General features: G+C 40.2%; 1 protein-coding gene across 1 annotated transcript in view; it reads right to left on the reverse strand.

Annotated features, from left to right (window-relative positions):
* The window catches only part of LOC124122871 (cell adhesion molecule-related/down-regulated by oncogenes-like), a 346,871-nt gene that overhangs the window by 279,454 nt on the left and 43,206 nt on the right, over positions 1–24,211 (reverse strand). The gene's annotated exons all lie outside the window — the stretch shown is intronic.

The raw sequence follows: 24,211 nt of genomic DNA on the forward strand, positions 1-24,211 counted from the left end.
CTACGTTTACAACAGTCCTGATGTTATCTGCCACAGCAGTCTAATGAGAACACCGCTGTTTGGGAAGAGGACAACAGCATGATAGGAAGGTTGGGGCATTTTGTCTAATGTCATGGCATCACCATCGTGGTAACATGAGCAGCCCTTCCGAGATATAAACGTTTGTTACACAGTTATAACGAACAATCTCATTTTGCAAGTGGATGGTCATTTTTGAGTTCAAACACAGCAATATGCATTCCTCAGTTGTCAAAATTATTTTTGTTGTTATTCATGAGAATACCAAGAAGTTTCTATGAACTATTTATGAGAATACCAAGAAGTTTGTATGAACTATTCATGAGAATACCAAGAAGTTTGTATGAACTATTCATGAGAATACCAAGAAGTTTGTATGAACTATTCATGAGAATACCAAGAAGTTTGTATGAACTATTCATGAGAATACCAAGAAGTTTCTATGAACTATTCATGAGATTACCAAGAAGTTTCTATGAACTATTTATGAGAATACCAAGAAGTTTCTATGAACTATTCATGAGAATACCAAGAAGTTTGTATGAACTATTCATGAAAATACCAAGAAGTTTCTATGAACTATTCATGAGAATACCAAGAAGTTTCTATGAACTATTCATGAGATTACCAAGAAGTTTCTATGAACTATTCATGAGAATACCAAGAAGTTTGTATGAACTATTCATGAGAATACCAAGAAGTTTCTATGAACTATTCATGATAATACCAAGAAGTTTGTATGAACTATTCATGAGAATACCAAGAAGTTTCTATGAACTATTCATGATAATACCAAGAAGTTTCTATGAACTATTCATGAGAATACCAAGACGTTTCTATGAACTATTCATGAGAATACCAAGAAGTTTGTATGAACTATTCATGAGAATACCAAGAAGTTTCTATGAACTATTCATGAGAATACCAAGAAGTTTCTATGAACTATTCATGAGAATACCAAGAAGTTTCTATGAACTATTCATGAGAATACCAAGAAGTTTCTATGAACTATTCATGAGATTACCAAGAAGTTTCTATGAACTATTCATGAGAATACCAAGACGTTTCTATGAACTATTCATGAGAATACCAAGAAGTTTGTATGAACTATTCATGAGAATACCAAGAAGTTTGTATGAACTATTCATGAGAATACCAAGAAGTTTGTATGAACTATTCATGAGAATACCAAGAAGTTTCTATGAACTATTCATGAGAATACCAAGAAGTTTCTATGAACTATTCATGAGAATACTAAGAAGTTTCTATGAACTATTCATGAGAATACCAAGAAGTTTCTATGAACTATTCATGAGAATACCAAGAAGTTTCTATGAACTATTCATGAGAATACCAAGAAGTTTGTATGAACTATTTATGAGAATACCAAGAAGTTTGTATGAACTATTCATGAGATTACCAAGAAGTTTCTATGAACTATTCATGAGAATACCAAGAAGTTTCTATGAACTATTCATGAGAATACCAAGAAGTTTGTATGAACTATTCATGAGAATACCAAGAAGTTTCTATGAACTATTCATGAGAATACCAAGAAGTTTCTATGAACTATTCATGAGAATACCAAGAAGTTTCTATGAACTATTCATGAGAATACCAAGAAGTTTCTATGAACTATTCATGAGAATACCAAGAAGTTTCTATGAACTATTCATGAGAATACCAAGAAGTTTGTATGAACTATTCATGAGAATACCAAGAAGTTTCTATGAACTATTCATGAGAATACCAAGAAGTTTGTATGAACTATTCATGAGAATACCAAGAAGTTTGTATGAACTATTCATGATAATACCAAGAAGTTTCTATGAACTATTCATGATAATACCAAGAAGTTTGTATGAACTATTCATGAGAATACCAAGAAGTTTCTATGAACTATTCATGAGAATACCAAGAAGTTTCTATGAACTATTCATGATAATACCAAGAAGTTTCTATGAACTATTCATGAGAATACCAAGAAGTTTGTATGAACTATTCATGAGAATACCAAGAAGTTTGTATGAACTATTCATGAGAATACCAAGAAGTTTCTATGAACTATTCATGAGAATACCAAGAAGTTTCTATGAACTATTCATGAGAATACCAAGAAGTTTCTATGAACTATTCATGAGAATACCAAGAAGTTTCTATGAACTATTCATGAGAATACCAAGAAGTTTCTATGAACTATTCATGAGAATACCAAGAAGTTTCTATGAACTATTCATGAGAATACCAAGAAGTTTGTATGAACTATTCATGAGAATACCAAGAAGTTTGTATGAACTATTCATGAGAATACCAAGAAGTTTCTATGAACTATTCATGAGAATACCAAGAAGTTTCTATGAACTATTCATGATAATACCAAGAAGTTTCTATGAACTATTCATGATAATACCAAGAAGTTTGTATGAACTATTCATGAGAATACCAAGAAGTTTGTATGAACTATTCATGAGAATACCAAGAAGTTTCTATGAACTATTTATGAGAATACCAAGAAGTTTGTATGAACTATTCATGAGAATACCAAGAAGTTTGTATGAACTATTCATGAGAATACCAAGAAGTTTCTATGAACTATTCATGAGAATACCAAGAAGTTTCTATGAACTATTCATGAGATTACCAAGAAGTTTCTATGAACTATTCATGAGAATACCAAGAAGTTTCTATGAACTATTCATGAGAATACCAAGAAGTTTGTATGAACTATTCATGAGAATACCAAGAAGTTTCTATGAACTATTCATGAGAATACCAAGACGTTTCTATGAACTATTCATGAGAATACCAAGAAGTTTCTATGAACTATTCATGAGAATACCAAGAAGTTTCTATGAACTATTCATGAGAATACCAAGAAGTTTCTATGAACTATTCATGAGAATACCAAGAAGTTTGTATGAACTATTTATGAGAATACCAAGAAGTTTCTATGAACTATTCATGAGAATACCAAGACGTTTCTATGAACTATTCATGAGAATACCAAGACGTTTCTATGAACTATTCATGAGATTACCAAGAAGTTTCTATGAACTATTTATGAGAATACCAAGAAGTTTCTATGAACTATTCATGAGAATACCAAGAAGTTTCTATGAACTATTCATGAGAATACCAAGAAGTTTCTATGAACTATTCATGAGAATACCAAGAAGTTTCTATGAACTATTCATGAGAATACCAAGAAGTTTCTATGAACTATTCATGAGAATACCAAGAAGTTTCTATGAACTATTCATGAGAATACCAAGAAGTTTCTATGAACTATTCATGAGAATACCAAGAAGTTTGTATGAACTATTCATGAGAATACCAAGAAGTTTCTATGAACTATTCATGAGAATACCAAGAAGTTTCTATGAACTATTCATGAGAATACCAAGAAGTTTGTATGAACTATTCATGAGAATACCAAGAAGTTTCTATGAACTATTCATGAGAATACCAAGAACATTCTATGAACTATTCATGAGAATACCAAGAAGTTTCTATGAACTATTCATGAGAATACCAAGAAGTTTGTATGAACTATTCATGAGATTACCAAGAAGTTTCTATGAACTATTCATGAGAATACCAAGAAGTTTCTATGAACTATTCATGAGAATACCAAGAAGTTTGTATGAACTATTCATGAGATTACCAAGAAGTTTGTATGAACTATTCATGAGAATACCAAGAAGTTTCTATGAACTATTCATGAGAATACCAAGAAGTTTCTATGAACTATTCATGAGAATACCAAGAAGTTTGTATGAACTATTCATGAGAATACCAAGAAGTTTCTATGAACTATTCATGAGAATACCAAGAAGTTTGTATGAACTATTCATGAGAATACCAAGAAGTTTCTATGAACTATTCATGAGAATACCAAGACGTTTCTATGAACTATTCATGAGAATACCAAGAAGTTTCTATGAACTATTCATGAGAATACCAAGAAGTTTCTATGAACTATTCATGAGAATACCAAGAAGTTTCTATGAACTATTCATGAGAATACCAAGAAGTTTGTATGAACTATTTATGAGAATACCAAGAAGTTTCTATGAACTATTCATGAGAATACCAAGAAGTTTCTATGAACTATTCATGAGAATACCAAGACGTTTCTATGAACTATTCATGAGATTACCAAGAAGTTTCTATGAACTATTTATGAGAATACCAAGAAGTTTCTATGAACTATTCATGAGAATACCAAGAAGTTTGTATGAACTATTCATGAGAATACCAAGAAGTTTCTATGAACTATTCATGAGAATACCAAGAAGTTTCTATGAACTATTCATGAGAATACCAAGAAGTTTCTATGAACTATTCATGAGAATACCAAGAAGTTTCTATGAACTATTCATGAGAATACCAAGAAGTTTCTATGAACTATTCATGAGAATACCAAGAAGTTTGTATGAACTATTCATGAGAATACCAAGAAGTTTCTATGAACTATTCATGAGAATACCAAGAAGTTTCTATGAACTATTCATGAGAATACCAAGAAGTTTGTATGAACTATTCATGAGAATACCAAGAAGTTTCTATGAACTATTCATGAGAATACCAAGAACATTCTATGAACTATTCATGAGAATACCAAGAAGTTTCTATGAACTATTCATGAGAATACCAAGAAGTTTGTATGAACTATTCATGAGATTACCAAGAAGTTTCTATGAACTATTCATGAGAATACCAAGAAGTTTCTATGAACTATTCATGAGAATACCAAGAAGTTTGTATGAACTATTCATGAGATTACCAAGAAGTTTGTATGAACTATTCATGAGAATACCAAGAAGTTTCTATGAACTATTCATGAGAATACCAAGAAGTTTCTATGAACTATTCATGAGAATACCAAGAAGTTTGTATGAACTATTCATGAGAATACCAAGAAGTTTCTATGAACTATTCATGAGAATACCAAGAAGTTTGTATGAACTATTCATGAGAATACCAAGAAGTTTCTATGAACTATTCATGAGAATACCAAGAAGTTTGTATGAACTATTCATGAGAATACCAAGAAGTTTCTATGAACTATTCATGAGAATACCAAGAAGTTTCTATGAACTATTCATGAGAATACCAAGAAGTTTGTATGAACTATTCATGAGAATACCAAGAAGTTTCTATGAACCCATGTACACAAAACAAAACAAAACAAAACAAAACAAAACAAACAAGTATTTGTCACAGAGTGACGAAATATCCCCCGCCATATACACCATAGTACCAAATATGAAGACAATCCAGCGATTAGTTCTTGAGATATTGTGGCAACACCGTTTTCCAACTCCAAAAACAGATTTGCCTGCTGTGACCTTGAAAATGGGGTCAAGGTCACCAAATCTGACAGGTGTATGCGGTGTCTGTATATACACCATAGTTCCAAATATGAAGACAATCCAGCGATTAGTTCTTGAGATATCGCGGCAACACCGTTTTCTAACTCCAAAAGCAGATTTGCCTGCTGTGACCTTGAAAATGGGGTCAAGGTCAACAAAACCGACTGGTGTCTGCGGTGTCTGTATATACACCATAGTTCCAAATATGAAGACAATCGAGAGGTTTAGTTCTTGAGATATCGCGGCAACACCGTTTTCCAACTCTAAAAGCAGATTTGCCTGCTGTGACCTTGAAAATGGGATCAAGGTCACCAAAACCGACTGGTGTCTGCGGAGTCTGTATATACACTATAGTTCCAAATATGAAGACAATCCAGTACAGTGATCGCTCGCTATTGCGCTCTTCGATAAAGCGCTACTTCGGTTATTACGCGCGGTAACGCATGGCTCCCAAAATTTATGTACACTTTTAATACTGAGAGTTTTACACAGACATGATTGTATTGTTGTTCGTTTTTTATTTGCACATAACGCTTCTCATTGCATAATCAACGGTTTATCGCTGAATGGAGTTCTAATAATCTGTTTGAAAATATCCGCGGCAAGTCCCGGAAATACGATTGTTCAACTAGTTAACTTTTCACACTATACATCCTTTGATCTTAGAAGCACATGCATGCAATAAAAGAGAACCACAAGTGAAGTTTATATTCTTAATTAGTGGGCAATCCAATTTAAGGCTAAACTGTCACACAAATGTAGTTGCTGTCACAACACGGCGGTCATTCATTTCGTAATCGCGCTTTCGTAACATCGCCTGTTTTTTCCCCATAGTTATAACAAGCGATTTCATTGGATTAAAATTTGTTTCTAATGACGCTTTCTTGCCGAAATCTGCTACAAGTTTCGTGATTGGTCAATTTTGAGCTCGTGACCTCAGGCAGCCAATCAAGCTTTGATACAAAGCTCGTGTTTGATAAATTTCAGAAGTTAGCGAAAGATTTTTTGTTAAATCGTGTTATTCTGAACGTTTTAAGCAGGAAATCACGATATATATTAAAAATATGGAACTTCGCGAATGTATCGTGCTAGGTTACGAGCTGTGACAAAGATTTTTCATGCATATATTTTTGCATTAAACGTTGTGTCCGAGCCGAGAATTCAAGGCGACGAAAGCCGAGATGTCATTTGACTTACATTACACGCGATCGCACAAAACGATGGAAATAATAACTTAGATGTAAGTTTGATTACTTTTAGATATATTTTTGTTGATTTTATTTATCACTTTGTATAATATATTTAAAGATTTGCTTAAAATAGTCTTTATTTTGCTCTTTGACATGTTCGATGCGGACCCGTTGTCGAAATGTGTGTCCGAGAATTTTATTTTCAATAACATCGCGGGAAATAGTGAATAATTTTTTAATTTATTGATAAAAAATGATAAATTAGAATGGAATACGTATTTCAGACATTGTGAAATATGACAGATTTAATAAATGAATGATATTACAGGTAGATCTAGGTCCATAAAAATATATACTATTTTGACGTGACGTGAGATAAACACATAGGCCTATTGATGATTTGAGATTTGCCGAGCGCGCTCCCCCGCCTCGGCTTCGGTTAAACGGCTCATCGTCTATAACGCCCACCAATTATTTGGACCCCATTGGTAGCGCAATAGCGAGCGATCACTGTATTTAGTTCTTGAGATATCGCGGCAACACCGTTTTCCAACTCCAAAAGCAGATTTGCCTGCTGTGACCTTGAAAATGGGATCAAGGTCACCAAAACCGACTGGTGTCTGCGGAGTCTGTATATACACCATAGTTCCAAATATGAAGACAATCCAGTGTTTAGTTCTTGAGATATCGCGGCAACACCGTTTTCCAACTCTAAAAGCAGATTTGTCTGCTGTGACCTTGAAAATGGGATCAAGGTCACCAAAACCGACTGGTGTCTGCGGAGTCTGTATATACACCATAGTTCCAAATATGAAGACAATCCAGTGTTTAGTTCTTGAGATATCGCGGCAACAAACAGGTGGGACGTACGGACGGACGTACGGACGGTCGTGAATACTATATCCCCCGCTTCGCGCTTTCGCGCGGCGGGGGATAACAAGCAAAAATATAGTGTATGGTGAATGATAAATTACTGTAAATCTTGAAATTAAAACGAGCGTGAATTAAATGGGAAAAATGTGAGTGGTCTTTGTTCGCATTCATGAAACTTCTCATTTATGTCTCCAAAATGAACCCACTAGAGGGCAGGATACACTCACCTTCTCACGGACACCTGGTATCGTCATTATTTGATAGTGATTCATAAACACATGCTTATGATATAGTCGGAATCACACAATGGACTCTTTTAACAAGATTTCTTATGAAAATGGAAAGTGTTTTATTGTTTTTATTTACTTTATATCCGATAGCCTGGCTGATTGTACGTTATTGCATACCAATATTTCTTTCATATCTGAGACGGCAATTCTAAAATTATAAGTAAACAAAAAGTTTTCAAACGTACTTCCATACTGACATTAGAACATAAACTATTTTGAGTCACTGTTTTGATTTACAAGTCATGTAACCAGCCTTATACAGAATGAGGGAAGAAAGGGTATTTTCAGATATAATGTGCTGGGATAGATATATATATGTTATCCCTCTTGTATGGTGATATATAACACCTGTTATCCCTATTCACTCGATCACTTTCAACTTATGACTAAGGCTTAATGACAGATTCAGCTGTGATTAGTGGTTGGTGCACCAATAAGACAAGAAGAGTTACTTCCCTTCATTAGCAGTGTTTTCACACATGGCATTAACAGTTTGAGCTTATGGTGGCAAACCCAATCATCTGTTTTGTTTTCAAAATGTTACTTTATTAACAATTTTTTGCTATTCAAAGAATTAACCAAATTTATCTTAATTTCTTTCATCTTTACAGGGTATTAATGCAACAGCTGAAATGGCAACAATAGTCTTCACTGTTTGGTCAGATTGTGACTTCAGTAATCGTCTCCACTGATTGGTGGGACTTAAGTAATCATCTCCACTGATTGGTGGGACTTCTGTAATCGTCTCCATTGATTGGTGAGACTGGGACTTCAGTAATCGTCTCCGCTGATTGTTGGGATATCAGTAATCGTCTCACTGATTGTGAGTTGCAAAAATCTTTCACATCGTAAGAACTGTCATATTAAAACTCTAATAGCCGGTGAACTCCAAGAGACATTTCCAGAAGTGCACGCATTGTGGCAAATACGGTATGTACTCCCCACATAACAAGTGGCCCAATCTGAATCTGTGAAACATCACACCAGCGTGGTCTACGAGTCTACAGGCGAGGAACCACTGGGTGTAAATGTACACCCTGACGGGGCCATGATTAAACCCTCCTAGAGGAGGCGAGCTGATTGACATGCTTATAGATGCTAAACTAAACAGAATAATATGCAGAATAAACAAGGGAGTTTTTGGCCGGATTTATGAGGTATACCTGGAATCTCGACTGACTGAGTCTTGTCAGGTTTCAGGGAACTAGACACACACCATCCACAGAACAGTTTCTTGAACCGAAACCATGCATCAAAAAAACAATTTATATATTTTTCTTTAAAATCTAGCAAATAGATGTATAGCACTTCATGAAACCCATATTCTCAATATGCTATATTTTAACACAAAATTCTATTTTTGAGCACAATAAATTTATTTCCAGATCTTCATCTGTCTACCTTCTGACATAAGGCCGGAGATATATATTTTCTAAATTCAAAGTGTTTTTTGTAAAATGACTCAAATGTCACTCCTGTACAAGCCATAGTGCTTCCTTCTGCAGGGAAGAAGATTTTTCTGGGTAGATCAAAGTACAGCGATACCAGAGGTATGAAAAGCTCAGCTGTCACTTCAATAAATCAGGGCTCAGAATTAACTTTTCAAATTCACCTTCTCAAAAGTTTAAACATTTCTCCATAGGAGTAGGGGGCACGGGTGGCCCAGTCGTCTAAGGCGCCGCGATTCGCTGTGCAGAGTTGTGTCCCTTAGGCACGCCAGAAACCTATGATTGTGGGTTCGTATCCCGGTTCGCCCCGGTTATGTTTCTAGGTATGTCAGCACCATACCCCTGCTCGTGGGTTTCACCGAAGAGGTAAACGTCTGAGACCTGCATCACTTGGGCTTTCCTCCCACATTAAGCTGACATGCCGTGATATAACTGGAATACTGTTAAAAGCGGCGTTAAACCCAACTCACTCACTATAGGAGTTATTACTTCTTTACGTTCACATGGTCACAAAATCTCAACTTCTGTGCTGGCGTTCGTTGTTTGATATATTCCAGATATATGAGTCCTGTCAATATTCAAGTCTGGACCAGATCAATATTGTAAGCAATGATCCACACCATCTGGGTAGGATGCAATCAGCTGAGTCATAAGTCTGACCGCCCTTTTAGTTTTTGCTTGTTTGTTTGCTGTTCAACGCCGCACTCAGCAATATTCCAGCTATATGAGGCGGTCTGTAAATAATCTAGTCAGGACCAGACAATCCAGTGATTAATATCATGAGCATCGATCCACGCAACTGCGATACTGATTAGGATGATCAGTTTCTTCAAGGAGGTGGATGAGTGAGTGAGTGAGTGAGTGAGTGAGTGAGTGTGTGAGTGTGTGTGTGTGAGTGAGTGACGGTGAGTGAGTGAGTGAGTGAGTGAGTGAGTGAGTGTGTAAGTGAGTGAGTGTGTGAGTGACAGTGAGTGAGTGAGTGAGTGTGTGTGTGTAAGTGAGTGAGCGAGTGATAGAGTGATCGAGTGAGTTTGAAAGTGAGTGAGTGAGTGTGTGAGTGAGTGAGTGAGTGAGTGAGTGAGTGAGTGAGTGAGTGAGTGAGTGAGTGAGTGAGTGAGTGAGTGAGTGAGTGAGTGTGTAAGTGAGTGAGTGAGTGAGTGAGTGAGTGAGGGAGTGAGTGAGTGAGTGAGTGAGTCAGTAAGTGAGTGAGTGAGTGAGTGAGTGTGTGAGTGACAGTGAGTGAGTGAGTGTGTGGGTGAGTGTGTGTGTGTAAGTGAGTGAGTTTGTAAGTGAGTGAGTGAGTGAGCGAGTGAGTGAGTGAGTGAGTGACAGTGAGTGAGTGAGTGAGTGAGTGAGTGTGTGTAAGTGAGTGAGCGAGTGATAGAGTGATCGAGTGAGTTTGTAAGTGAGTGAGTGAGTGTGTAAGTGAGTGAGTGTAAGTGAGTGTGTGTGTGTGTGTGAGTGTGTGTGTGTGTGAGTGACAGTGAGTAAGTGTGTAAGTGAGTGTGTAAGTGAGTGAGTGTGTGTGTGAGTGAGTGAGTGTGTGTGTGTGTGACAGTGAGTAAGTGTAAGTGAGTGTGTGTGTGTGTGTGTGTGTGTGTGTGTGTGTGTGTGTGTGTGTGTGTGTGTGTGTGTGTGTGTGTGTGTGTGTGTGTGAGATGGTGAGTGAGTGAGTGAGTGAGTGTGTGTGGGGGGTGTGTGTGTGTGATTAAGTGACCGAGTGAGTGAGTGAGTGAGTGAGTGTGTGAGTTTGTGTGTGTGTGTGTGAGTGAGTGAGTGAGTGAGTGAGTGACGGTGAGTGAGTGAGTGAGTGAGTGTGTAAGTGAGTGAGTGTGTAAGTGAGTGAGTGAGTGAGTGAGTGAGTGAGTGAGTGTGTAAGTGAGTGAGTGACGGTGAGTGAGTGAGTGAGTGAGTGTGTAAGTGAGTGAGTGACAGTGAGTGAGTGAGTGAGTGAGTGTGTAAGTGAGTGAGTGTGTGTGTGTGTGTGAGTGAGTGACAGTGAGTGAGTGAATGAGTGTTTGTGTGTGGGGTGTGTGAGTGAGTGAGTGAGTGAGTGAGTGAGTGAGTGAGTGTGTGTGTGTGTGTGAGTGAGTGACGGTGAGTGAGTGAGTGAGTGAGTGAGTGAGTGAGTGGGTGAGTGAGTGAGTGAGTGAGTGAGTGACGGTGAGTGAGTGAGTGAGTGAGTGTGTAAGTGAGTGAGTGTGTAAGTGAGTGAGTGAGTGAGTGAGTGTGAGTGTGTGAGTGAGTGAGTGAGTGAGTGAGTGAGTGTGAGTGACAGTGAGTGAGTGAGTGAGTGAGTGAGTGAGTGAGTGAGTGTGTGTGTGTGTGTGAGTGAGTGACGGTGAGTGAGTGAATGAGTGTTTGTGTGTGGGGTGTGTGAGTGAGTGAGTGAGTGAATGAGTGTGTGTGTGTGGGTGTGTGTGTGTGTGAGTGAGTGAGTGACGGTGTGTGTGAGTGAGTGAGTGTGTAAGTGAGTGAGTGTAAGTGAGTGAGTGTGTGTGTGTGAGTGAGTGACAGTGAGTGAGTGTGTAAGTGAGTGAGTGTGTGTGTGTGTGTGAGTGAGTGACGGTGAGTGAGTGAGTGAGAGAGTGTGTGTGTGGGGGGTGTTTGAGTGAGTGAGTGAGTTTGTGTGTGGGGGTGTGAATGAGTGAGTGAGTGAGTGAGTGAGTGTGTGAGTGAGTGAGTGAGTGAGTGAGTGTGTGTGTGTGTGAGTGTGTGTGTGGGGGTGTGGGTGTGCGTGTGTGAGTGTGAGTGACTGAGTGACAGTGAGTGAGTGAGTGTGTAAGTGAGTGAGTGTGTAAGTGAGTGAGTGTGTGTGTGTGTGTGTGAGTGAGTGACTGAGTCACACAAAGTGATATTATTGCATCCCATACTCACACAAACTAAAACAATGCAAGTAATATGGACTTGGCTTAAAGGAATGCACTGAATATGGAAGTTTGAACCAGCACAATATCTCCATTGTATGCATGTTAGATATATCCGACATATCTACAAAACACAATTCAACTTCAGACTCAGATTTTCTTCACTCAGTGAAAAGCTTTCTCAAACAAGGAAATCTCCATCTGTAGTAAGCACAAGACTTCACACACACTCCATAACATGTCTGTCGGTGGAGTGGTCACCACTTGGCTACTTGAAAAGAAATCAATTCGGCACCCTGATATTACTAATTTCATAATATTTGAGACAGAAATACAATACATTAATAAATACTGATCGACTTATCTAAAAAAAATTAAAATCTAAAAACCAACATGGGTGTTGTGAGATAAAAAATAATTACAACAAGGTAAATAACAACAAAGCTTATTACACAAGAGGTAGGAGTGAGTGAGTGAGTAAGTTTGGTTTTACGCCGCTTTAAGCAATATTCCAGCAATATCACGGCGGGGGACACCAGAAATGGGCTTCACACACTGTACCCATGTCGGGATTCGAACCCGGGTCTTCGGCGTGACGAGCGAACGCTTTAACCACTAGGCTACCCGACCGCCCCATAAGAGGTAGGAAGCGGTAAGATAAGATGGATAAGATATCGAAAGATAAGACAATATTCATTGCAGAAAACATTCCATTACTGAACAGGTGCAATATCTAACATTATCTATTGCTGCAGTTATAAAAATTGGAAATGCATTTAAAAGTATCAGAGACATTACTTAGATCCTGAGGTTTGGCTCCTTAATTTTTCTTTCTTATCATGAGGAAAGAAATACAAATTAATTAGAATTTAGAAATTCAAACAAAAATTTCATAGAGACACTGACAAACCAAAGGGACCTTTTCACAACTTTCGGCAAAATATCAGAAATCCTGTTTTGAAAATCATTTGTTCAAATACTAGTTTCCTTCTGCTGCTGTAGGGCATAGCTGTATCTGACGATCTGGACGAGGACATTCTGACGATGGATAGACACATCAAAGGCAAATATTCCCAGTCACCCAGTACAAAAGGACAGGAAATCCACGTTTTTGCCGAATATACTGTATTCAAATTTAATCCTTTCTGCAACCAGCCTACGGCAATGATTCATTCTTAGATCAACATAACTGAGAAATGTGTTTTTTATCCCTTTATTGTTTGTTAAAATGCCAGGTTTCGAGATCCAGTCCTTAAGTAATTCTACCTGTAGAAATGTATTGAATTAAATTTCATTTTGCAATATAAACAAAAATCACTTGAAACGGTTTGCACTTATTCTAAATATCTCATTTCTCTATCCAGATTAGTAAACAGATTATAAAATATTGCATTACAATACTCAAAAACAAAAAAGTTCTGAGTCTATCAAAGGACTTAAATTCACCTACCTGTGAAAAAACATGGTGTTTCGTGTTCATCACACATATATAGATTTCATCTGGCATGACAACCAACAACTTGAAACCAAAGGCTAACATGTTGAAATCTGTTCTTTTCAGTTGATGTAAAAGATTTAAACCAAATCGTTAAAAATGTATACAATATTTTCACCCTTCTCACAGTTCAAAACTTTTACTGTTGGATCCAGTGTTTGCATAAAGATTTCCTATTGAATATACCACAAGGCTAATAATATCTGACTGGTATTTGGTTGAGTTTGTACAGTATTCATCCCTCTTCAATGTAAAGCATAGCAATAATATTGTTTACAAACAGGATCAAGTAAAAACATGGCTCCAGCAACCATATTTCCTGACGCACTAATGTGTTTCTCAGCCTTAAGGAGGATGTCAGTGGGATAGAGTTGTCTCCCCTGGATTTCCCAATCTGTCTGACAAAGTGAAATGTTGTGTCCCTTGTTTGGTAGTGTAATAGATATACCAGGGTAGTCTGTAATTTGTAGACAGGTGGTTGAATGCATGGGAGATGGGCAATTCAGTCGGCCTAGCATTAAGAATGCATGATGAATCCTTTCTACCATAAAATCTGAGAAATTAAAACATCCATACTTCACAAGGCTAACAATACTGAGGTCCCAAAGAAAGTTCAAAGTTGCCTCTTAACTTCCGATACAAGTAAGTTATAACATGCTCTAAATGCAGCCAACCACAATCTTCATGGAGCCATCCCAGTTTCAGTGGATCCACCCTACTTTCCATGGAGCCAATCAATTTCCATGGAGCCATCCCAATTTCAATGGATTAACCCACTTTCCATGGAGCCAATCAATTTCCATGGAGCCATCCCAATTTCAATGGATTAACCCACTTTCCATGGAGCCAATCAATTTCCATGGAGCCATCCCAATTTCAATGGATTAACCCACTTTCCATGGAGCCAATCAATTTCCATGGAGCCATCCCAATTTCAATGGATCCAACCCATTTTCCATGGAGCCAACCAATTTCCATGGAGCCATCCCAAATTCCATGGAGCCATCCCAATTTCAGTGGATCCACCCTACTTTCCATGGAGCCAATCAGTTTCCATGGAGCCATCCCAATTTCCATGGAGCCAACCCAATTTCCATGGAGCCAATCAATTTCCATGGAGCCAATCAATTTCCATGGAGCCAACCCACTTTCCATAAAACCAATCCAAATTACAGGGAGATAAAAAATTCAAAGAAGTTCAAATTTTCTTTCTCAAATTTGGGTAGTATCGATAGTCTTTTTCTGCATGGCGTTCATAATACTGATTTCTCGGCATGAAGATCAGTGAGGCACCAATGTGGTGAATCCAACTCTGGTCCTGCACACAAGCCAATACTTGAACCACACAGGGATTTATCCAGACCTGATCAGAGGCCGATATTCGGCCCAAAATCTCCAGCAAATGATAGTAAAAATGTTCCAATTTCTCAGAATTTATGAAAATAAGAACTCCAAAATAATCAAATTTTAAACAGTATCACCATTTTGTCCCAATTTGGATACCAAGGGAATAGGGCTGGGACAGGTAGCTCGGGTCGGGTGGGTACTGAGTAGGACCCGGGTACCCACAGGACAACCCAGACCTGTTGTTAGTCACGTGATATATTGCTTAATGACAAAAAGTATTTAAAACTCTATGTTTAAACTACAAGTCACAAATGTTCGCAGTTCTTCCTGGATGGGTAAGTGAGATAGTGGGTGGGTGGGTTGGTGAGAGAGTGAGCGAGAGGGTGCGTGAGTGAGTTGGTGAGTGAGTGGGTGAGTGAATAGGTGGGTGAGTGAGTTGGTGATTGGGTGAGTAAGTTGGTGATTGGGTGAGTGAGTTTGTGAGTGGGTGAGTGAGTTGGTGAGTGGGTGAGTGAGTTGGTGGGTTGGTGAGTAAGTGAGTGAGTGAGTGAGTGAGTGAGTGAGTGAGTGAATGAGTGAGTGGGTTGGTGAGTGGGTGGTTGAGTGAGTGAGTGAGTGAGTGAGTGAGTGAGTGAGTGAGTGAGTGAGTGAGTGAGTGAGTGAGTGAGTGAGTGGGTTGGTGAGAGTGAGTGAGTGAGTGAGTGAGTGAGTGAGTGAGTGGGTGGGTGGGTGGGTGAGTGAGTGAGTGAGTGAGTGAGTGGGTGGGTGGGTGAGAGGGATGGTGTGTGAGAGAGTGGGTGGGTATGAGGATAGTTGGGATGGTGGGATGGTGGATGGGAGGGCAGGCCCACGGGTGGGCAAGTACATGACTTTTTTTTATGCCACTTGTAACATTACTCCAGGAACATCACATCAGGGAAAAACCAAAAATTAGCTTCATTATACCCATTTTTGGAATTAGAGCCAGACTTTCGGCGTGATGAGCGAAAGCTTTAACCACTAGGCTACCCCAACGCCTGGAATAGAAAAAGATGGTATCTTGGACACAAACCACCATCCCAAAAATAACCATGTAACGCACCCTTTGTACAGCAGAGGGCTCCACTGCTTTCCCTCACAAGACAAAAACAAATTTTCAAATTAAACGAGCTTCCATAAACATAAGGCCATCTGCTTATGAACAAGACACAATTAATAACAAGTGTCTCCATGACAACTATTAAACACAAAAATATAAAAGAGAGTCAACAACAACAAAAAACAACAGGTGCAAAATTGATTGTTTTTTTAGATTTGGTCAAATATACATAAAAGTCAAAATGAATAAAGCGCTTCACAGACATTGGGTGCTGTAATAAACAGGAATTATAATACTGCAGTGGCATTCTTCTTCCCCTCGCTGGAGGGGTGTTTTCCCTCCTTAATCCCTTACTGATCTCCCGACCTGTTTCTGTCACTCACAGTATTCCTGAGCTGGATCCATTTCACTGTATCACCAGTACAAACTTGTGCCAACATCCTTCCTACACTCCTCGGCCAAGCTGGGTCTACTTCCCCGTATCACCTGTACAAGCTTGTGCCAACATCCTTCCTACACTCCTTGTCCAAGCTGGGTCTATTTCCCCATATCACCTGTACAAACTTGTGCCAACATCCTTCCTACACTCCTCGGCCAAGCTGGGTCTATTTCCCCGTATCACCTGTACAAGCTTGTGCCAACATCCTTCCTACACTCCTCGGCCAAGCTGGGTCTATTTCCCCGTATCACCAGTACAAACTTGTGCCAACATCCTTCCTACACTCCTCGGCCAAGCTGGGTCTATTTCCCCGTATCACCTGTACAAGCTTGTGCCAACATCCTTCCTACACTCCTTGTCCAAGCTGGGTCTATTTCCCCATATCACCTGTACAAGCTTGTGCCAACATCCTTCCTACACTCCTCGGCCAAGCTGGGTCTATTTCCCCGTATCACCTGTACAAGCTTGTGCCAACATCCTTCCTACACTCCTCGGCCAAGCTGGGTCTATTTCCCCGTATCACCTGTACAAGCTTGTGCCAACATCCTTCCTACACTCCTCATCCAAGCTGGGTCTATTTCCCTGTATCACCTGTACAAGCTTGTGCCAACATCCTTCATGCCTTCCCTTATCTAACGGGATCTATTTCCCCGTATCACCTGTACAAGCTTGTGCCAACATCCTTCATGCCTTCCCTTATCTAACTGGATCTATTTCCTGTATCACCTGTACAAGCTTGTGCCAACATCCTTCATGCCTTCCCTTATCTAACTGGATCTATTTCCCTGTATCACCTGTACAAGCTTGTGCCAACATCCTTCATGCCTTCCCTTATCTAACTGGGTCTATTTCCCCGTATCACCTGTACAAGCTTGTGCCAACATCCTTCATGCCTTCCCTTATCTAACTGGATCTATTTCCCCGTATCACCTGTACAAGCTTGTGCCAACATCCTTCATGCCTTCCCTTATCTAACTGGATCTATTTCCCTGTATCACCTGTACAAGCTTGTGCCAACATCCTTCATGCCTTCCCTTATCTAACTGGGTCTATTTCCCCGTATCACCTGTACAAGCTTGTGCCAACATCCTTCATGCCTTCCCTTATCTAACTCGATCTATTTCCCTGTATCACCTGTACAAGCTTGTGCCAACATCCTTCATGCCTTCCCTTATCTAACTGGATCTATTTCCCCGTATCACCTGTACAAGCTTGTGCCAACATCCTTCATGCCTTCCCGTATCTAACTGGATCTATTTCCTGTATCACCTGTACAATCTTGTGCCAACATCCTTCATGCCTTCCCTTATCTAACTGGATCTATTTCCCTGTATAAACTGTACAATCTTGTGCCAACATCCTTCATGCTTCCCTTATCTAACTGGATCTATTTCCCTGTATCACCTGTACAAGCTTGTGCCAACATCCTTCATGCCTTCCCGTATCTAACTGGATCTATTTCCTGTATCACCTGTACAATCTTGTGCCAACATCCTTCATGCCTTCCCTTATCTAACTGGATCTATTTCCCTGTATAAACTGTACAATCTTGTGCCAACATCCTTCATGCCTTCCCTTATCTAACTGGATCTATTTCCTGTATCACCTGTACAAGCTTGTGCCAACATCCTTCATGCCTTCCCTTATCTAACTGGATCTATTTCCCCGTATCACCTGTACAAGCTTGTGCCAACATCCTTCATGCCTTCCCTTATCTAACTGGGTCTATTTCCCCGTATCACCTGTACAAGCTTGTGCCAACATCCTTCATGCCTTCCCTTATCTAACTGGATCTATTTCCCCGTATCACCTGTACAAGCTTGTGCCAACATCCTTCATGCCTTCCCTTATCTAACTGGATCTATTTCCCCGTATCACCTGTACAAGCTTGTGCCAACATCCTTCATGCCTTCCCTTATCTAACGGGATCTATTTCCCTGTATCACCTGTACAAGCTTGTGCCAACATCCTTCATGCCTTCCCTTATCTAACGGGATCTATTTCCCCGTATCACCTGTACAAGCTTGTGCCAACATCCTTCATGCCTTCCCTTATCTAACTGGATCTATTTCCCTGTATCACCTGTACAAGCTTGTGCCAACATCCTTCATGCCTTCCCTTATCTAACTGGATCTATTTCCCTGTATCACCTGTACAAGCTTGTGCCAACATCCTTCATGCCTTCCCTTATCTAACGGGATCTATTTCCTGTATCACCTGTACAAGCTTGTGCCAACATCCTTCATGCCTTCCCTTATCTAACTGGATCTATTTCCCCGTATCACCTGTACAAGCTTGTGCCAACATCCTTCATGCCTTCCCTTATCTAACTGGGTCTATTTCCCTCTATCATCTGTACAAGCTTGTGCCAACATCCTTCCTACACTCCTCATCCAAGCTGGGTCTATTTCCCCGTATCACCTGTACAAGCGTGTGCCAACATCCTTCATGCCTTCCCTTATCTACTGGATCTATTTCCCCGTATCACCTGTACAAGCTTGTGCCAACATCCTTCAGTGTGCAGCAGGTGGTGGGGGTGGGGGGGATGTCGCCAAAGACATCCGTAAGCATACTGATATCAAAAGATGGGTGAGCCGCAGCCATTTCGTATGGATCTATATATAGGCTATCGATGTATTCATACTCTTGGTTTTTGTGTGTAAAGATTTAATTATAAAGAAGTATCAGTCTGGAAAAGGACATCTCTTTTTATTGAATCAGAAACAAGCATGTTGCAATGAAAGACAGACACTCCTTCCATCTGCAGTCTCGAAGTGCGAACCATATTTACCTGTCCATGCAATACACAGACCATTAGCCATATTTCCTGCTTTGTTTTCAAAGTGCAGACAGCACAGAAATCAGACAAGCGAGATGCTTCCTGTGCAGGTATTGGCAACGCCGTATCATTACAAACCCGAACCAGCCAATTATACCATCAATGGATGACTTCACGTGTCACAAAGTATCACACATCAACATTAAATGAGATCATAAATTGAGTCATATTCACGCCACGTTTGTTTCTGTCGGCGTTCAAATGTTTTCCCCACAAAAGCTTTTGTCCCCCTGTCGGGGGGGATCAGATCGGAACTCCCCTTGTTGTTGCAATTAAACCAACGTACCCTGAACAAACGCTTCGCATCTATCCCAAATTTCAATTATTCATTTATGCAACCCTTCCACCCTATACTTACATACACTTGGAGAGCTGAGGGCCACACTTAGTGCTAGGCCTTGGGTAGGTTTTGTTATATTTCTTCTAGAATACTCCAGTCTTGCTGGACAACGGTATAAGGATCTATACCGAAACGTCGCCTTTACAGTATTAAAGAAGTTGTTATCCATAAATTGTGTCTATAGCTGGTTTATTGTTGAGTGCGGCATTACCAACCAACCAACCAACTTTGGGATACTGTTCTCTGGACCATTAGGATCAAACCATGCAAAGTGAATGATGGTACATTCCAATGTACTGTCACAGTCACCTCTGTGTTGCACAGCAGTTTTCCTCCTGTAATTACAATGTAGGGAATCTCACTGGAATGATAATGGCCTCTTACAATCCTGATAAGACAGGTTTCACTGCCTGGACATATATTTTATAATGCTATCGGTTACAATGAAGGCCCTGAGAGAGTATCGCATGATAGGTAGGTGAGTGGTCAAAGGGCAATAACTCTTGATTTATACTTCTTTATCAAGGAGGTTATCATTATTTGGTGAGTGAGTGAGGGGTTTAACGTAGTTTTTAACATTATTCCAGTTATATCGCGACATGACAGCTTAATGTGGGAGGAAAGCCCAAAGTGATGCAGGTCTCAGACGTTTACCACTTCGGTGAAACCTACAAGCATGGGTATGGTGCTGACAAACCTAGAAACATAATCGGGGCGAACCGGGATTCGAACCCACGATCATAGGTTTCTAGGGAAACGCAACTCTACAAAGTGAATCGCGGCGCCTCAGACGACTGGGTCACCCGTGCCCCCGAACATTATTTAGGGACTGGCCATTTACTATAGGGAAGGGGGAGGGGAGATGTTGGGGTTGAGTCAAGAAAAAATGTTACATGAATAAGGGGGTCAGAAAAATATAAAACAGTCCACAAGACCAATCTCAACCCCCCTCCCAGGCTCAGGCTAATTGAAGAGTCATGTTACAACATAGCATTTGCCATGACTGTGGAATTGATATATATAGTGAGTGAGTTTGGTTTAACGCCGCTTTTAACAGTATTCCAGTTATATCACGGCGTGACAGCTTAATATGGGAGGAAAGCCCAAAGTGATGCAGGTCTCAGACGTTTATCACTTCGGTGAAACCCACGAGCACGGGTATGGTGCTGACAAACCTAAAAGCATTGTCGGGGCGAACTGGGATACGAACCCACAATCATAGGTTTCTGGCGTGCCCAAGAAATACAACTCTGCACAGCGAATCGCGGTGCCTTAGACGACTGGGCCACCCGTGCCCCCTGATATATATATATAGAGAGAGACAGGTTTCTTACTAAAGGCCTAGGCAAGTCTAGCTGAAACTGAACCAAGTCTGTCTCCTTTATGAAAACAGCAGAAGAGAAAAGGAGACAAGCAATTACTTCCAAGCCCCCCACCCCCCAGCCCCCACCCACACCCCCGACCCCACCCCCTAGATTATCCCACAGGACACATTGTGTTTGTTCATTGTGCTTAATGCGGAGGTTAATGTTCACTATAAAACAAGCATCTCTTATAAGCATTTTACGTCGTTCCTCAGGACACTTGTCCCCAATGCATGATGTACAATGTATGTATATTTACCTATCATATCTACAATTACATTTACTCCCACATGTAACCAGTTTGTACCCTGTCATATGAGGGTGTTTTGAACAGATAAATACATGATTCTTGAATATAGCAAAATTCCAAAGTCTCGATAAGAAGCAGAGCAAAAACATGATCTAAGGGGAATAACTCTGTATGGATTTCAAGTCTCCCCTTGTGGTTAAACACAACCAAATGTTTTCCCATAGACTTCTATAGTAAGGTTATATTTTTTTAAAAATTAAGTAAGCATTCAACAGCTATTATCTGTACGTGTGTGCACAGTTTGGCCTAAGAGCAGCAAGAAAAAAAAAATGACTAGCTTAGCCAGGTCCTTTTCCGAGTACAGGAAGCTAAACACACCATCCCCAGTTTCGCACCAAATGTCACCAACTTGAGGGATTTATCCTGAGTAGGCAAATTGTGACCAATATTATTTCATTCAAAATTGTTACTTTTCAAAGTTCTCATTTTTCTAAATTCGGAGGTATTTTAACACTGCATTCAGAGCACTAACGTAAACCTAAGCATTGGAGCCTGTTCCTCTATTGTGGTTCTGTTAAAAATAGAAGTTGGACGATATCACTACATTATCAAAGCTCTTAGATACTGTGATTATTGTCAAGCTAGAAGTGTTAACGTACTTGAAGATGAGTATCATTTTCTATTAATATGTCCCAAATATAAAGATATCAGAGTAAAATATATACATAAATACTATTGGGAAAGGCCATCTGAATTAAAACTAGTTAGCCTGCTACAAACAAGTTGTAAAACACAACAGTAAATATGAAATCGTGTCCTACCTCCATTGTCAATATATATTTTTGTTGTATCTTCTAGACGAGGGGCTGAAGCCCAAGTCTTTTTCATGAATAAAATATGTTCTGTTCTGTTGTCACATATATCCAGATCACCTAGCTTAGGACATAGCATTAGTTATAACCACTTCACAATGAACTAGGAACTTTTCCAATTTGGGAATGTTGAATGAAATTTGCTGCAGACTTGGTGCATCTTTAAACCCCTGGGGCTTCACACATTGAACCTGAAGGACCGAGTCCAATGATGGGATTCGAACCACAGACCTTCAGATCCTGGTCAAACACCTTGTCCACATGACCAAAGAGGTTAACCCCCTCAGCAAGCTAAGGATGTCATCTATTGGATGACTCCACACCCTGCTACACTGACAAGGTAAGGATGTCACCTGTGGGATGACTCCACGCCCTGCTACACGGACAAGGTAAGGATGTCATCTGTGGGATGACGCCATGCCCTGCTACACGGACAAGGTAAGGATGTCATCTGTGGGATGACTTCATGCCCTGCTCTACTGAGAAGGTAAGGATGTCATCTGTGGGATGACACCACGCCCTGCTACACTGACAAGGTAAGGATGTCATCTGTGGGATGACTCCATGCCCTGCTCTACTGACAAGGTAAGGATGTCATCTGTGGGATGACTCCATGCACTGCTACACTGACAAGGTAAGGATGTCATCTGTTGGATGATTCCAAGCCCTGCTACACTGACAAGGTAAGGATGTCATCTGTGGGATGACACCACTCCCTGCTACACTGACAAGGTAAGGATGTCATCTGTGGGATGACACCAAGCCCTGCTACACTGACAAGGTAAGGATGTCATCTGTGGGATGACACCACTCCCTGCTACACTGACAAGGTAAGGATGTCACCTGTGGGATGACTCTACGCCCTGCTACACTGACAAGGTAAGGATGTCACCTGTGTGATGACTCCACGCCCAGCTAAACTGACAAGGTAAGGATGTCATCTGTGGGATGACACCACTCCCTGCTACACTGACAAGGTAAGGATGTTATCTGTGGGATGACTTGGCCCTGCTACACTGACAAGGTAAGGATGTCATCTGTGGGAAGACTCCACGCCCTGCTACACCGACAAGGTAAGGATGTCATCTGTTGGATGCCCCCAACCCTGCTACAGTGACAAGGTAAGGATGTCATCTGTTGGATGCCCCCAACCCTGCTACAGTGACAAGGTAAGGATGTCATCTGTGGGAAGACTCCATGCCCTGCTACACTGACAAGGTAAGGATGTCATCTGTGGGATGACTCCACGCCCTGCTACACTGACAAGGTAAGGATGTCATCTGTGGGATGACTCCACACCCTGCTACACTGACAAGGTAAGGATGTCATCTGTGGGATGACTCCACACCCTGCTACACTGACAAGGTAAGGATGTCATCTGTGGGATGACTCCACGCCCTGCTACACTGACAAGGTAAGGATGTCATCTGTGGGATGACTCCACACCCTGCTACACTGACAAGGTAAGGATGTCATCTGTGGGATGACTCCATGCCCTGCTACAATGACAAGGTGTTTTGCAGTATTAGCAGTAATAAGCACCCCACTCCTACAATCATCCCCGACCAATCTGTAAACAATCCTCATCAGCATCCAATACTCAGCTCTGAAACATAGATGACAGTCCATACTTTCTTTATGTGGTTTTGTTTGTTTAACACAGCACTGAACCAGACAATCCAGTGATTGACATCATGAACATCTATCCATCCAATTGGGTTATGATGACATGCATCAACAAAGTCAGCGAGCCTGACCACCCGATCCCGTTAGTTGCCTCTTACAACAAGCATAGTCGCCTTTTACGGCAAGCATGGGTTGCTGAAGACCTATTCAAACCCTGATCTTCACGGGTCCGTTCTTGAGTATATAACAGAACTGGCACAGAAAACACAGCAGTGTAGATGTGGTATATAATTACCCAATAACCTTCAAATGTATTGTTTCGTCAGGTTAACCAATACAATTGCAAAATTATTAATAAAGGTATGACACAAAGCATATCCAGCAGAGGAAACATGATCAAAGTGGCACAGAAGATGCTTCCAAAGTTCTTGCACGTCATTTCTCGTGCTTAAATGTTGCCAAGGAACGCATCTGATGTACGAGTGAACTATTATCTCATT

Source organism: Haliotis rufescens, unplaced genomic scaffold (genome assembly GCF_023055435.1).
Source record: "Haliotis rufescens isolate VD_foot unplaced genomic scaffold, xgHalRufe1.0.p SCAF_84, whole genome shotgun sequence".
Classification (NCBI taxonomy): Eukaryota; Metazoa; Mollusca; class Gastropoda; order Lepetellida; family Haliotidae; genus Haliotis; species Haliotis rufescens.